This window comes from Rhinatrema bivittatum, chromosome 1, assembly GCF_901001135.1.
Source record: "Rhinatrema bivittatum chromosome 1, aRhiBiv1.1, whole genome shotgun sequence".
In the NCBI taxonomy this organism is placed as follows: Eukaryota; Metazoa; Chordata; class Amphibia; order Gymnophiona; family Rhinatrematidae; genus Rhinatrema; species Rhinatrema bivittatum.
The window spans coordinates 728857489-728875139 of NC_042615.1; the positions used below are offsets into that span (position 1 = coordinate 728857489).

Genomic DNA, 17651 nt, shown 5'->3' on the forward strand with positions numbered 1-17651 from the left:
ACAACAGAAAATCTTTATCTGGCTCTGCCACAGCCCACACAAGTTGTCTTCTTCCTGTCCATGATGTGTAGAAACTCCTTCAGTGTCGAGAAGAAAAGTGAGGCAGCTACCACAGGTGTGTTTTGGGAGGCACTGGCTGCCACCCCACTGCCCCGGCATGCCTAATAATAGATCTGTCCCTTTCCATGTGCATATATGATGGAGTAGAAAGAATGAGGCATGATATGAGAGAGCTCAACCAATGAGCAATAGTTTAGCAATTAAGATTTAATGCAAAACAGTACATTTGGAATGCAGAAATTCAAGAGAAATGTACAAGATTGTGGGTGAGGTACTAATATAAATTAATCAGGAACGAGATCTCATAGTGATCATATCTGCTGATCTCAAGGTAGCAAAACTATGTGACAGGTCATGAGCAAGATCCAGAGTCCTAGGGTACAAAAAATGGTGGTGATGTCTCTCTGTATGCTGTAGGTGAGATGTACTTTAAGAACATAAGAAATTGCCATGCTGGGTCAGACCAAGAATCCATCAAGCCCAGTATTCTGTTTCCAACAGAGGCCAAACCAGGCCTCAAGAACCTAGCAATTACCCAAACAACAAGAAGATCCCCTGATACTGATGCAATTAATAGCAGTGGCTATTCCCTAAGTATACTTGATTAATAGCAGTTAATGGACTTCTCCAAGAACTTCTCCAAACCTTTTTCGAACCCAGCTACACTAACTGCACCAACCACATCCCCTGGCAACAAATTCCAGTGCTTAATTGTGCGTTGAGTGAAAAAGAATTTTCTCTGATTAGTCTTAAATGTGCTACTTGCTAACTTCATGGAATGCCTCCTAGTCGTCCTATTATCTGAAAGTATAAATAACCGATTCACATCCACTCATTCAAGACCTCTCATGATCTTAAAGATCTTTATCATATCCCCCCTCAGCCATCTCTTCTACAAGCTGAACAGCCCTAACCTCTTTAGCCTTTCCTCATAGGGGAGCTGTTCCATCCCCTTTATCATTTTGATTGCCCTTCTCTGTACCTTCTCCATCGGAATTATATCTTTTTTTGAGATGCGGCGACCAGAATTGTACACAGTATTCAAGGTGCGGTCTCATCATGGACCAATACAGAGGCATTATGACATTTCCCATTTTATTAACCATTCCCTTCCTAATAATTCCTAACATTCTGTTTGCTTTTTTGACTGCTGCAGCACACTGAGCCAATGATTTTAAAGTATTATCCACTGTGATGCCTAGATCTTTTTCCTGGGTGGTAGCTCCTAATATGGAAACTAACATCGTGCAACTACAGCAAGGGTTATTTTTCCCTATATGCAACACCTTGCACTTGTCCACATTAAATTTCATCTGTCATTTGAATGACCAATCTTCCAGTCTTGCAAGGTCCTCCTGTAATGTATCACAATCCACTTGTGATTTAACTATTCTGAATAATTTTGTATCGTCCGCAAATTTGATAACCTCACTCGTCGCATTCCTTTCCAGATCATTTATGTCATTTGAAAAGCACCGGTCCAAGTACAGATCCCTGAGGCACTCCACTGTTTACACTTTTACACTAAGAAAATTGACCATTTAATCCTACTCTCTGTTTGGTTCCTGTCTTTTAACCAGTTTGTAATCCACGAAAGGACATCGCCTCCTATCCCATGACTTTTTAGTTTTCTTAGAAGCCTCTCATGAGGGACTTTGTCAAACGCCTTCTGAAAATCCAAATTCACTACATCTACCGGTTCACCTTTATCCACATGTTTATTAACCCCTTCAAAAAAATGAAACAGATTTGTTAGGCAAGACTTCCCTTGGGTAAAACCATGTCTTTCTATATGCTCTACGATTTTGATCTTTAGAATAGTTTCCACTATTTTTCCCAGCACTGAAGTCAGGCTTACTGGTCTATAGTTACCTGGAACGCCCCTGGAGCCCTTTCTAAATATTGGGGTTACATTGGCCACTCTCCAGACTTCAGGTACAATGGATGATTTTAATGATAGGTTACAAATTTTAACTAATATATTTCATTTTTAAGTTCCTTCAGTACCCTAGGGTGCATACCATCCGGCCCAGGTGATTTGCTACTCTTTAGTTTGTCAATCTGGCCTACTTCATCTTCCAGGGTCACAGTGATTTGGTTCAGTTTGTCTGACTCATCATCCTTGAAAACCATCTCCGGAACTGGTATCTTCCCAGCATCCTCTTTAGTAAATACGGAAGCAAAGAATTCATTTAGTCTTTCTGCAATGGCCTTATCTTCCCTAAGAGCCCCTTTAACCCCTCGGTCATCTAATGGTCCAACCAACTCCCTCACAGGTTTCTTGCTTCGGATATATTTAAAAAAAATTGTATTATGAGTTTTTGCCTCTATGGCCAACTTCATTTCAAATTCTCTCTTCGCCTCTCTTATCAATGTTTTACACTTAACTTGACAATGCTTATGTTTTATCCTATTTTCTTCAGCTGGATCCTTCTTCCAATTTCTGAAGGATTTTTTTTTTGGCTAAAATAGCCTCTTTCACCTCACCTTTTAACCATGACTGTAATCATTTTGCCTTCCTTCCACCCTTCTTAATGTGTGGAATACATCTGGACTGTGCCTCTAGGATTGTATTTTTAAACAATGTCCTTGCCTGTTGAACACTTAACCTTTGCAGCTGCACCTTTCAGTTTTTTCTAACTATTTTCCTCATTTTATCAAAGTTTCCCTTTTGAAAGTTTAGTGTTAGAGCTGTAGATTTACTTATTGACCCCCTTCCAGTTATTAGTTTAAATTTGATCATGTTATGATCACTATTGCCAAGTGGCCCCACCACCATTACCTCTCTCACTAAATCCTGCGTGCCACTAAGAATTAAATCTAAAATAGCTACCTCTCTTGATGGTTCCTGAACCAATTGCTCCATGAAGCAGTCATTTATTACATCCAGGAACTTTATGTCTCTAGCAAGTCCTGATGTCACATTTACCCAGTCAATATTGGGGTAATTGAAATCTATTATGAACACGTTGTGCAAAAAATGCTTTCAAATTTTATGTGTGTTTTTTTAATATATTATTTTTTTATTATTTTAGTATAACTTGTTAGGGACCGTCATACCACCCATAGGCTACACGCATTAAATGCTTGTGTTTTCGGCCACTTTTGGGTCTTTTTTAATCATTGGTCCAACATCTTTTAAAACATTCTTGTAAAATTCTTAGTGTTTGTTTTTTTGTTTTTTTTCGTTTTTTTCAAATGTTTTAGAAGTATGTGGAAAGGTACTTCCCTTGATGAAGCGGAGTCTCGCTGTTATGGGTCCAATATCTTCAACCCCCACGTCTCGGCGAGTAGGTTGCCTGCTTCTTCGGCGTTTTAATCTTACCGCACTGTGTCTAGTGCCGCCGCACTGTCACGCCGCCGCACAGATCTATGGTTCGGTGCTGCCGCGTTGATGACGGAGGGTCCTCTTTCTGCCGCACGGGTCTGTCCCGTTTGTTGTTTGGCAGCGCCGCCGCCGCACTACGGCATTCGTCTAGCGCCACCGCGCTGTGTACCGATGTCCGTGTACATCGGTACACATGGTCAAGGAACCTAAACTCTATACGGAGTATCCCGACTTTTTGGAAAAATGGTCCTATATACTTAACAAATGCTCGATGGACCTAATGCTCCTCATAGTAAATCAAACACAAAAAATAACCCAAGAACTGCGGGAGCAATCACAAGCTATGTTAGAGTCACTCAAACAGGATGTAGCATTGGACATTTTTGACAATAGTCTCCAGGAATTCAAACAAACCATGGACAAATTTAAAGCTGAACTTAAGACCACTAAAATTAGCAAATTTCATAGAGACGAAGGAGATTATAAAAAAGGACTGGTATATCCATGGTTAAATCCGGATGCAAAACCGAAACAGGTTACTTTCAACTTGTCAGACAGTTCATCAGGTAGTGAAGAGGAGCGACCATCGGGGGACTACCAAACATCAGTCTAACATCGAGGCCAATCCAACAGAGGCAGGAGGAGAGGGACACACAATTATCAGAATACAGGACGCAACCGACCCAGAACCAGATCACAATACCCGTCCAGCAACTACCCCCCTGTGACAGGACAGAATGAGTGGACCTAAAATCAGCTGTAATAAAATTTTCAGGCTGTCCAATAACTTCATTAGAGGAAGCGGTACTCAACAAAGGTCTTAATTTTGTTCCCACACAACGACACAACCCTTTCCAATTCCGATGTGATTTTAGTAAATTCATACGTCAGTTGCAGAGGAAAATATTTCTAGCCCAAACTCCATTTGAACAGTCAACACCCACCACCATATCAGTCGTCAAACCAAAATCCAAATGGAACCCTCCACCACCGGGGGATCCAGTTATTAACACCTTCCAAATGCTTGTACTTCGCGAAGTAGAAAAAATTGAAAAAACTAAAACTCATGTTTTCTACAATTTGACTCGTGAAGAATCTCAAGCATTACACAATCTTCAAAGTTGACATGACATCGTCATAAAACCGGCGGACAAAGGCGGAGCAGTGGTCATCATGGACACCCAGGCCTATTTACAAGAAGCACATCGTCAGTTATCTAATACTGCATTTTACTGTGAACTGAACGAAGATCCTACAGATAACATCTTGGCAGAAGTCAAACAAATAGTCAAACATGGACATGAACAAGGATATCTCACCAATCATGAACGCAACTATTTAATCAACCAACATCCTAGGATCCCGGTATTTTACATCGTTCCAAAAATCCACAAGAATTTAAACCCCCCTGGAAGACCCATCGTCTCAGCGAAAGAGTCTGTACTGGAACCCATATCCATTTTTCTAGATAAAATACTTCAGTCTTTTGTTCCACAAACCCCATCATACATTAAGGACACAACGCATATGCTTCAATTTCTGTCCACTGTCAACCTCAGTGAAAACAGCTTATTGGTCACAATGGACATTGAATCCCTGTATACCGTGATACCTCAGGGTGATTTGTTGACAGTAATAGCGACCATACTGAACAATTTACCATTGCCACAGCGCATTCCATCCTCATTTATCACTCAGTTATTAAATTTAGCCTTGTCCAAAAATTACTTCATGTTTCAAGACAAATATTACTTGCAGATTAGAGGAACAGCCATGGGGGCAGCCATGGCCCCGGATGTAGTCAACTTATTTGTCTCTGCCTTTGAGAAACAGTACATTGAGGATAACCCATGGACCCCTTATCTCAAGCATTGGAAAAGGTACATTGACGACGTATTTGTCATATGGGAAGGATCAGCAGCATCATTGTTAGAATTCCATGCATGGTTGAATAATTTGGATACGTGTTTAAAGTTCACCATCAACTATCACTCTCAGCAAGTAGCATATTTGGATCTTTTAATAACCAGGCAGTCCAACTCCATCATTACTACATTATACCGCAAACCTAACGATCGCAATAACCTCCTGCGGTTTGACAGCTTTCATCCGCACACATTCAAATATAACCTACCAGTTGGCCAATTTATGCGACTAAGACGCATATGCACAGACTATAGAGAATTCAAAACTCAAGCACAAAATATGGCCCAAAGGTTCCTACAACGAGGATATCCAGTCTCCAGTGTCAAAAAAGCTTATCACAGAGCATTGTATTCAAATAGGGAATATTTATTTTTGCCCAGAAACTGGGAGGACTCGAACCCGCAAACTGTGGTGTTGCAACATACATTGGCAGCCCCTGCTATCAGCAGAGCCATCAGACAACATTGGAGAATTCTGCAAGAAATACACCCTCAATTACAAGACCCCATCCGGGTAGCCTACTCAAGAGGTCAAAATATTAAAGATCGGGTTGTACACTCTAGCTTATACAATCCACCGGAAGCAGTGGCAAATACAACATGCAGGGGAAACTGCTCATTTTGTCCACAAAAAGCATTAATAACTTCCATTCAGACATCCACGGGCAGAGTGGAATCCTTGCCTGAATTCAGTTGTAATACTTCATACGTCGTATATGCAATCTTTTGCCCATGTCCACTCACTTATGTAGGCATGACTAAACGCCCAATTCGATACAGACTTACAGAACACAAATGTTGTTTAAAAACGGGCAGAACAGATGAACCATTAGTACAACACTGCAAAGATACCAATCATGTGTACTCTGAATTGCGTTGGACGATATTAGAAATCATTACAGAACACTGGAGAAGGGGCAACAGAATTAAAAAACTTCATCAATCGGAACAAAAATGGATATTCCAATTACAGACATTAGCACCTCATGGACTCAATAAAGACATCGAGTGGATTAATTTCATGTAAAATTTATTCTTCAGGTTTGTCAATCAAACACAGGTTCGTTCAACCACACACAGGTGAGGCATGACAAACTACATATAAGCAGGTCGAGGTAGCAGTTGACTCAAGCAGACGCCAGAATAAGGACACGGCATGAAGTCTGGGTGAGTTACAAACTTGTGTAAAACGAAGCCCCTGAGATGCTCATATATACTTGTTTAGTGTGAAGTTACAGTGTGTCTTATTTGTAACAAATTGCCTTTTAGAAAACTTTGACATATATGTGGAGTTAGAAAACTACGGTCTCTAAGTATATTCACAGTCCCTGAAGCAGCACATACTGCGAAACGTACGTTGGACCTCAGTACACGGACATCGGTACACAGCGCGGTGGCGCTAGACGAATGCCGTAGCGTGGCGGCGGCGCTGCCAAACAACAAACGGGACAGACCCGTGCGGCAGAAAGAGGACCCTCCGTCATCAACGCGGCAGCACCGAACCATAGATCTGTGCGGCGGCGTGACAGTGCGGCGGCACTAGACACAGTGCGGTAAAATTAAAACCCGAAGAAGCAGGCAACCTACTCGCCGAGACGCGGGGTTGAAGATATTGGACCCATAACAGCGAGACTCCGCTTCATCAAGGGAAGTACCTTTCCACATACTTCTAAAACATTTGAAAAAAACAAAAAAAACCAAAAAAACAAACACTAAGAATTTACAAGAATGTTTTAAAAGATGTTGGACCAATGATTAAAAAAGACCCAAAAGTGGCCGAAAACACAAGCATTTAATGCGTGTAGCCTATGGGTGGTATGACGATCCCTAACAAGTTATACTAAAATAATAAAAAAATAATATATTAAAAAAACACACATAAAATTTGAAAGCATTTTTTGTACAACGTGTTCATAATAGTGTTTACATAGTCGTTGCATTTTTGAGGATATTTTTGGTGGATTTCATTGGTAATTGAAATCTCCCATTATTATTGCACTGCGGAATTGGTTAACTTCTCTGATTTCTCTTAGCATTTCATCATCTGTCTGACCATTTTGTCCAGGTGGACGGTAGTATACTCCTATCACTATACTCTTACCCAACACACATGGGATTTCTACCCATAGAGATTCTACTGAGCATTTAGTCCCTTGAATGATCTTTATCCTGTTGGACTCTATACCCTCCCGGACATAAAGAGCCACACCCCCACCAAATTGATCCTCCCTATCATTGCGATATAATTTGTACCCTGATTATAGCACTGTCCCATTGGTTATCCTCCTTCCACCAAGTCTCTGTGTTGCCAGTTATGTCACTCATCATTTACTGCTATACACTCTAACTCTCCCATCTTACTTCTTAGACTTGTGGCATTGGCATACAGACATTTCAAAGTGTGTTTTTTGTTTGTATTAACAACCTGCTTTTCAGTTGTTAGGGATAATTCGGAAATCATTAGCTTTGGTGATTTTTTACATATAGGCACATGGACTATGTTTGCTTTTATTGGAACCTCTCTTCTGGGATGCCCTAACTCTCCTGTTTCATTAATATCCTTCAAGGATACATTTCTCTGAACCGTGCCCTGCTGAGTTTCTGTCGGCTTTTCCCCTTTGAAACACTGTGTTCAAATCTGGAGATTGTAATCCTCAGACAGAGATATAGAGAGCATAGAGACAGTCCTCATAAGGACTAACAAAACGGTGCAGGCCTTGGAGACCTAAGAAATGAGACTAATGGACCTAAATATGTACCACAATTATCAGAATACTACATGACACCTAATGTAGCAAACAAAGGGGTGGAAGTGGGGGTAGCTGTGTGGCACACTCTTTCTGCCTAATGCTCTCCCCTCCCTTTCCCATCCTCCTCTCCCCTATACACTCCTGCTGCTCAGGCTGGTAGCATCTAATCTTCTTCTCTGGCCGGGGGTGTTGGCCTGGGGATCCCTGCCTTTCCCACTGCTGTGTTCCACTGATGGCTCCTCCAGCCACTCACTGTTGCTTTTCTGTCTGTGATTTCAGTGCAGCAGGTGGATGGACGGACAAGCCCAAACATAAGCACATTAATTCTTTTCATAAAGACACACTAAAATCTTGCAGGGTCCTTGAGAGCAGGAAAGAGGAGGGAGTTTGAAATTCATTCTTAAAAATTGTTTTATCCCTTCGTATTTTAGAAGATAATTTTTCAGACTAGCCTGCATAGGAGTAAAGACTGCATGCACAATGAACATGCAGGCTTTCCTGAGGACTTTCAAAGTGAACTTACGTGCACAAGTTTGCTGACAGCTATATACACGCATTAACTCGCTTAACGTTGCACCTCCTCTCTGGATGGCGCAACGTGTGCACTTTTAAAAATTAAGAAGTGTGCGTGTAAATGCCGACTGTGCCCCAACTGCATCCCGTTGAATGCCCCTCCTCGATGCACATAAAAATATGTGCAAAACCAGGTTCACAAGGACTTATGTGCACTGAGTTGGGGGTCGATTTTAGAATAGCCATTCACGTGCATATAACTGTATCTGAAAATTATCTTGCTGTGTCTTTTAATGCACTTTTATCATTATTATTGTTAACATAAAACCCAAATGTTGTAATGGTCTTAAGCAAACTGGATGCACTTGGTCAATTTTAATATTAGAAATGCAGGATTTATTTTAATTGGTTAACTTCTCTGTTGATATTGTTTTTTAAAGTTTCCACATTTTTTATTTTACAAGAAAAATCACTTTTTGGTATGATAGCATTAACAGGACACACGTTTAGAAATCTGAAGCTGATTATTTCATGAGCTTCAAATTGTCAAATTTCCATCACTTTCCCTTTCCTAAACTGTAAAAATGAGAGAGAGATTCTGAATTTTATTTGTATTTTTTTAATGTGCCTTTTAAAAACTCCAGATAAATATGTACAGATTCTTAAAATTCCCTTATTTTTCAGATATTTCAAGCAATGTTGATTTTTTTTTTTAAAGAACTTTTAAGGAACTCAGGAACCTGTAGGGTACTGTTGTTGTGTAGCTAAAAGCTGAGTTTCTGATAAAGAATATTGAAATTTAATCAGGCTTAAAAAGAAATTACAGTGCACAGTATAAGATTTTTTTTTTTTTATGAGCCCTCTCCCAGGAGAGAGCTGGTTAGGAGAGTAATAGACTAGATTTTAAGACTGCCGGTTTAAAAATATTCTGTGTCATATGCTCTCACAGGATTTCCTTCTGTGTGAAGGGACACATTCATACAGAGTGCTTGGAAATGTTTTATTGTAAGCAACATGATTTCTTAGAAGTAGCATCTTTTTTGTTGGAGCGTCAAGATGCAAATTTACTTATGTACTTGCAAAGTTACAATTTCAATTTAAAGAATGCTTTTTGCTTTCTACAGCTCTCTTATTTTCACAGATAGAAACTTATGAAAACTGACCTAAGAAAATGTTCTACTTAGAACCATGTATTAATAACCATATTGCCTACCTTTTGTAGTTTCCTCTTCAGTCACTTATGTGTTCTGTCCATCCTTTGTTGTAATGCAAACATGCTTCAGACCCACCGAGTGTGACCCATATACTTCATCCATGCTGTTTATGAATATTTTATCATAAATATCCTGAATCATTCTGACACTAGGTAGAATTGCACTAAGATTATCTTTTGCAGCTTCTCTGGTCAGCAGAATTTAGTATTATATGTCGGTTATGAAAATGAAACAGTTCTCAACAGATGGGAAGAAAACAATGCAGATATCATTTTCAACTACTCAGTGCTTATGATAATGGTGGTTAAGGGTTTGAATCCAATACAGGTGTGTGGGAGTACATTAATATTACACTATTTATATAGTAAAATAGCATCTATAATTAATTTGCCCCACCAACAAATTTCATAGCTTATTTGTGCATTGACAGAAAAATATGGAGTTCCATAGTAACTGTCTGGGTAGCAAAGTTAGCTGGATAAACTTATCCAGTTAACTTTTAAGGTATACAGTATTAAATAGTGCAGCCACATTATTAAAAGTTAATTGATGTACTTTAGGACAGCTTTTTGGCCTCACCATATTTATCCAAATAACTTACCTGGCTAACTCTGAGTACTGAATAACTCCCCCCAGAAACGCCCCCAGAACACCTCTAAGTTATCCAGCTAAGTGCACAAATATTCATTTAGCCAGATAACTTCTGAGTTATCTGTCTAATCTTCTGAATATGGATTTCTTCGTTTCTTAAATTTGCTTTAAATCTGCTACCAGTTTCATGGAGTGCCTCTTAGACCTAGTTTCATTTGAAAGAGAAAGTAACCGTTGCCTATTAAATTTCAATTATTTTTTTTGGCATATATATGAGCTTTCTATTGTATAGCATTCTGTTTAACTTAGTTCAGTTTAAAGAATTTTTTTTTCACCAGGAATAAATATTTCTAGGAATTTTTTTAAAAGATATTTTTTCTTTTGCCTCATGGATTCAGCTGTTTAAGAGCTTTTGAGCATATTTAAATGAGGCAATGTAAAGACTGAATTGTGGACAAAAGTTTTGTTGCCTTGACTGGCAAGAGTATGCTTAGTGGTCTTCACCTAGTTGTAATTGTTAGATTGGCTGCATATCTGAAAAAGGATTTACATATGGTGCAATTAAAATTTGTAGTGTGTACAATATGGTTTCCATGGGGGCCTTCTTAAAATGGTAGAAATCATGTTGTATCAAAAAAAAATGTTTCTTTTATGTTGGAGCTGTAAACATTTAGGGGTAGATTTTCAAAAATTGTGCGATTGCGTACTTTTGTTCGTGCACCAGGCGTGAACAAAAGTACGCCGGATTTTACAAGATACGCACGTAGCAGCGCGTATCTTATAAAATCCGGGGTTGGCGCGCGCAAGGGGGGTGCACATTTGTGCAACCTGCGCGCGCCGAGCCCAGCGCGCGCTGCCTGTTCCCTCCGAGGCCATTCCGATTTCGGAGCAGCCTCGGAGGGAACTTTCCTTCGCCCTCCCCCCACCTACCCCCCTTACCTTTGTTTCATGATTTACGCCTGCTAAAAGCAGACGTAAATCTGCATGCGCCGGCCGACTGCCCCGCTCCATGTTCCGGTCCCGGGGGCTGGACTGGAGGCCGCGGCCACGCCCCCGGAACGCCCCCGGGCCGAAACCACGCCCGCATCGCCGGCCCCAAAACACCGCGTCACGCCCCCGAAACGCTGCGTCATTCTGCCACGCCCCCTCCCGCCCCTTTTAAAAAACCCCGGGACTTACGCGCGTCCCGGGGCTCTGCGCGCGCAGGGCATTTAAAATCCGCCCCTAAGTATTTTTATTTCATCACGAATTTATATGTAATTTTGAGATCCTCATAACACCCATGGTTTAACAAGCATAGACTTGTGTTTTCACCGCTACGGGTCTTTTTTAATCATCGGTCCACTATTATAGTTTTGCAATTTTTCCTTTGTGCTTTTAACTTTTTCATAAAATGTCAAAGAATGGTACTTCCCTTGTTCTTGAATTGACTAGGTTCCAGAGTCAAGAGTCCGAGTCCAATGTGAACATGTTTCGCGAGTTGCTGCCTCAAACTTCTTGGGTTGACTCACTAGATGCAGCCCTCCTCAGATTGACTGACTGGGCATTGCTAAGAAAGATCTCTGGATTCTCATGTTATGGACGTTTTCGATAAACTTTTCAATTCAAAGGAGGTCCATCATATTTATTCTGTAAATTCAAAACTGTTTTGATTACCTATGCAGTCTAGCCTCACAAAGTAACAAAATGCACATCCTAAAAGACTGAAAAATGATGCAGGACAATCTTGCTTACCAGACCTGCCACCATTTTCCTGCTTCAGCGTTGAGGGAATCAGGACTGAAAACGAGTCTGATTTATATGGGATTCACTTATCTCACCTGGTGACTAACATGCCATGATTGACAGAAGAATCACATGAAATGGATCCACTCAATTTCCTTATTGAGTCCATGGTGGTGTGACTGACTGAAGTTGATAGATCCATTTTTGTTCGCTTTGACTTGCCTTTTAACTCTATCTCCCCCTCTCCAATGTGATGCACTGTTTCCAGTATTGTCCACCGTATGACATTAAAGCCATGGTTGAACTCTTTGAAGTGAGCCACCAGAGGCTCCTGCCGGCCTTAAGGCAACACTTGTGTTCAGCTAACAAGATACAAATTTGACATTTCGTCATACCCACATACACAAGTGGGCATGGACAAAATATAGCATAAACCACGAAAGTGATGTGACAGGTGAATTCGAGCAAAGAAATCATCTGACCCGCTGCATTTGTAATGTGGTCTGTATTGATTTCAATGGACAGCACATGCATTTGGTGCAATCTTTCACTACCTCTGATGTCATGGGAGGATTGTAACAACTTGCGAGAACAACATGATCTTTGATGTTCCGACCTCTGGAGTATGCTATCCTAATCGGTTGCTTAAATGAAGGATGAATTTGTTGAAGGATCTCCCAATGTTTTATGATGGCTCTACTAATAGAGGCAGATGCCAAGGTATGCTTGAGTACCAGCTTCTGTGAGTTCGAGTCCACATCTAGTGATTTTTTCAAAAAAAGGTAATCCCTATTTGCATATAGGGCTCTCCGGTATGCTGACTTGACACAGTGAACTGGATATCCCCGCTGTAAAAATCGATCCACCATGTATTTGGCTTGATTCTTGAATTCAACTCAATCGGTACATAGTCTTCTTAGTCTAAGGAATTGTCCTACTGGGAGATTGATTTTAAAGTTGGTCGGCTGGAAGCTATCAAAGCGAAGTAAATTATTTCTATCGTTTGGTTTATGAAAGATGCTGGTTTTAACACTCTGGTCATGTCTAGTGATTAATATATCCAAATATGCCTCTTGTTGATCATCGAAATTCATTGTGAATTTAAGGCAGGAATCTAAATGATTTAACCAGCTATGAAATTCCAAAAGAGCTGACTGTAGGCCTTCCCAAATGACGAAAATGTCGTCAATATACCTCTTCCAACACTTCAGATATGGGATCCACTTACACTCTTGAATATACAGAGATTCAAATGTGGAAACAAAATGTTAGCAATGGCGGGGGCCATGGCGCTGCCCATAATTGTTCCTTGTATCTGTAAATAGAATTTATCCTCAAACGAAATAATAAAATACTTGGATGTTTAAAGCAAGGTGAGCTACTGTTTTGTTTGCTGTTTAATTTGAACTCCTGTAAATAAACCTTTGTTCCTGATGAGAACATCCAAGTCTTCTTGTGTTCCTTGGCTGTTCCAAATGCCCTGGCTGGCCTAACACTACAGCATGTAAAAAAAGACGGTCTGGGGCATTTTAGTGCGCGGCCAAGAGGTACACACTCAAGTTTCTATTTTATAAGAGACTTGCGTGCATACATTTAGCAAATTATTTGTGTAACTTTCTATCTGCTAATTATCTTGCACAATTGATATCAGACTTGTTTATTGTCCACTGTTGATTAAGTGGGAGGTCTGAGTGAACAGGGGGAAGTTCAGAGTGAAGAGCTAGGAGGGTCTCAATCAGTGCTTCTCAACCAGTGTGTCGCCAAGCACTGGCAGGTGTGTCGCATGCTCCCAGTCTCTCACGCTGCTCTTCCTTCCTTGCTGCCATTGCCACTGGGCTATCAGTAAGTTCAAGCTCAATGGGAACGGCAGCAGTGGTAGAAGAAGCAGTGGCACCTACGGTTGGCCTTTTCTTCTTCCCGCGCCCCCCCCCCCCCCCCGTGACCCAGAACAGGAAGTGATACGTGGTGCGCGGGAAGGAGAGAGCCGTGCCGCGTGGAAAAATGGCAGCGGCTCCCGAGCAATCGAAGCAGCCGGTAATCGGGAAAGGAGACAGCAGCATGAGCCTCCCGCGGCTGATGGGATTCTTTTTCTTGGCCTGCGGGGGCTGGAGGAGGAGGCTGCTGCAGCTCCCATTTGTGCTCGGGCGGGGGGGGGGGAAGAGGAAGTGAGTGAGAGAAAGAGAAGCAGCCAGCCTGTGTGTGATTGAGAGAAATAGGTTAGAGAGCTGAGGTGTGTGTATATGTGAGAGACAATGAAAGTGACTGCTCAGGGAGGTGACTGATGTGTGTGTGTGTGAGAGAGAAAAAGCATGGAAGTGAAAAATCTGGGTATGTGAGAAAGCATAGGCTTAAGAAGCCTGGTGTTTGGGGGGGGGGTGAAAGAAAGCATGGGAGTGAGAAGCCTGATTATGTGTGAGAGAGCATGGGAGTGGGAAGCCTGTGTGTGTGTGTGTGCATGCATGAGAGAGAGAGACTGGTTGGTAAGGTGACAGTGTGTGTGAGAGAAAGAGACTGGTGTGTGTGAATGTGAGAGAAAAAATGTGATTCAGGGAATGAGAAGCCTGTGCACGTGGAGAGCGAGCATGAAAATGAGAGAGAGACTGGTGTGTGTGTATAACAGAGAGAAACATAAGAACATAATCATTCCCTGAATCACATTCTTTCTCTCACATTCACACACACCAGTCTCTTTCTCTCACACACACTGTCACCTTACCAACCATGTGAAGAGAGTGAGCATGGGAGTGAGAAACCTGGGTGTGTGAGACACAGCATGGGAGGGAGAAGCCTGTACATCTGAAAGAGAACATGGGAGTGGGAAGTCTGTGTGTGTGTATGCATGAGAGAGATCAGGTGACTGGTGTGTGTTTGTGTGTATGTGTGTGTGAGAGAGAAAGAAAGTGATTATGGGAATGAGAAGCCTGTGCATGTGGCAAGAACAAGCATGGGAGTGAGAGACTGGTGAGTGAGTGTGTGTGTGTGAGACAGAGAAAGTGATTATGAGAGTGAGAAGCCCATATATGTAAGTAGAACACGGGAGTGGGAAGCCTGTGTGTGTGTATGGCATGAGAGAAACTGTTCAGGAAGGTGACTGATGTGTGTGTGTCAAAGACTGTTTGGGAGATGATTGGTGTGTGAGAGACAGAAACTGGTCATGGGGGCATGACTGGTATGGTATGTGTGTGTGTGTGAGAGAGACATGGGCACTAAGGAAGAGGACCATGAGTATAGAGCTTAGCTTCTACTGCTGCTTCTGGTGTGTGCCACGGCCTGCATGGAAGGAGAGTAGGAGAGCTGCTGGAGGGGATAAGTAAAGGTGGCTTTTAAAGTTTATTTTTCTTGATTGACTGCCATTTTAATTATTTAAGATTATGTGATGTCTGCTTTTTTGAAATATTTTATTGGTGTTTGGAGAATGTTTAATAGTTTTTATGAGTTTTTAATTGTTGAATGTTATTCTGTTCATAGCTATTTTGAAACATTTATTCTGCGTATTAGTATAGTTTTACAATTATTTCTGTGTGGGAATCTATAGCTGCTTGCTACTTCTGTTTTCCTAATAAGAGGTGTATTGGTTTTTAGGGCCTGATTTAATATTTGTAGTGTTGCCTTTTCATAGATAAGGTTGCTCCTGTTTGAGTGTATTCCATAATACAGGTGTAACTGTGTGCGGATTAGTTTATGTGCATTACTACAGATCCTGGGAGTATGTTAGGTCGGTTCTGTGTCTGTTACTGAGATGAGATATTTTACTAGCATGTAAGCATTTGATACAGTCTTATTTGTTGTGTTTTCTAAGAGGACATGCATTGGTGGTAAACTGCTGACTTTTCATAAGTAGGGCTATTGAGCCTGGAAGTAGAAGGAGTTTGAGTTGCTGTTACTGAGATGACACCAGAACCAGAATATCTTTTTTTGTAGGGTGAGTTGTATGGGGAATGTCATAATTCTGCTTTACATCCATTATTGTGGGTCAGGGGGGTTCCCGTGGATGCAAACTGTACTTTTGCATCTAGCCCTGCGACGATCATGGGTCAGTGTGTCATGTATGTGAGAACCATCTGTCAGGTGTGTCCCGACAGAAAAAAGGTTGAGAACCACTGGTCTCAATGACCTGAAGGACTGGGTGACCTGGTGGAGTTTTCGGCAAAGTGATGATTTCAGTTATGCATGCATGTTTTAAAATATACCAACTTCTGCACATAAACAGGGTTTTATGCAAGCAAATCATAATTTTTTTACATGTAAAATATATGCATGTATTTTTAAAAAATAGGTAGGAAAATTACACGCTTTCAATACATTGCAGATGCTCGCTCATAAGGAAACATTCATGCATATATTAGGGAATACATACACGCAATTTTTATAATCTGTGTGTACCTAATACGTGCAGGTTATAAAATACTGTAATAGATCTTTGCATGCCATATACAGTTATATAAAAGTTGCCTTCCCTGTGTTTAAGAAAATGTTGGTTCAATAAAAGATAATTCAACCCTCAAAGTATCCTATATGAAAGATTATTTATTTCCTTTGCTGATGTACATGTCAACAGAGATGGGTAGACTAAATTCCCCTTCACTATATGAAGTAGAGGGTGGGAGGCCAAATCCTATTAGAGTCCCCAAGTTTGAAAATTTCTCCCAAACTGTGTGTCAATGTTAGAATCTAACTGACTGAGACATGATTTAAAGCAGTGTCTTTTTTAGGTAATTATTTTCTTTTTGTTCATCTTAGGGCTGTTTAGCAGATTCAGGGAAGAAACTTTCAGTGGTTGCAGTGATCTGTATCTCTTCTCCTGAGCTAAGAAAGGTGATCTTGTACAAGGGAAGGCAGTATAAAGTTTGCTTCATGAGCTCTTTAGAATTAGACATACTAAAAATAAATTATTTTTATTCATTTGGAAGTATGAGGCCATGTAGCTTTTTGTAAAATACCAGCAATCTCATGATCTGTATTCCTTGTAGTTTTATTCACTTATGTAAATATGTTTTTGAACTGCTGACAGAACTAGCATCAAAGGAGTGAAAAAAAGCAACAGTCTGTTACCATATGCCAATTTAGTGTTTTATTTCTTTTTTTTTAATTAGGGACTACACGAAATAGTTTTGAAGGAAAAAATGTTGTGCATTTAGAATATGAAGCATATATACCAATGGCAGAAATTGAAATTAAGAAAATCTGCACAGAAATCAGACAAAAATGGCCATCGGTCAAACACATAGCGGTGCATCATCGACTTGGGTACGTACAGCATCCCAGCATTCTTTCACAGTTCTAGCTGTAATATGGGAGTATCATTTGTATCTGTTTTTAATGTCCTATTATTTCACAGAGATGTAGTACTTTACTGTTCAGTAACCAATAACCATTGTTCCCTAGGCATCCTAAAGAGGAGATGCAGAAGTACAGTGGAAAGGCAATGTAGAAAATTTGTACTGCTACTGGTCAGGTTTAATGGAACAAAGTCAGCATAGCTTTACCCAAGGCAAGACTTGCCTCAAAAATCTCCTTCACTTTTTTAAACATGGAGATAAAGATT

At 40.7% G+C, this 17651-nt stretch overlaps 1 protein-coding gene across 2 annotated transcripts in view; it reads left to right on the forward strand.

Moving 5' to 3' along the window:
* MOCS2 (molybdenum cofactor synthesis 2) overlaps positions 1-17328 on the forward strand; it is an 84122-nt gene extending 66794 nt beyond the window's left edge. For both annotated transcript variants that reach the window (XM_029577557.1, XM_029577537.1), the window contains exon 5: positions 17200-17328. The gene's annotated coding sequence lies outside the window, so the exon portion shown is untranslated. The remainder of the gene's footprint in view (positions 1-17199) is intronic.
* Positions 17329-17651: the final 323 nt, after the last annotated feature.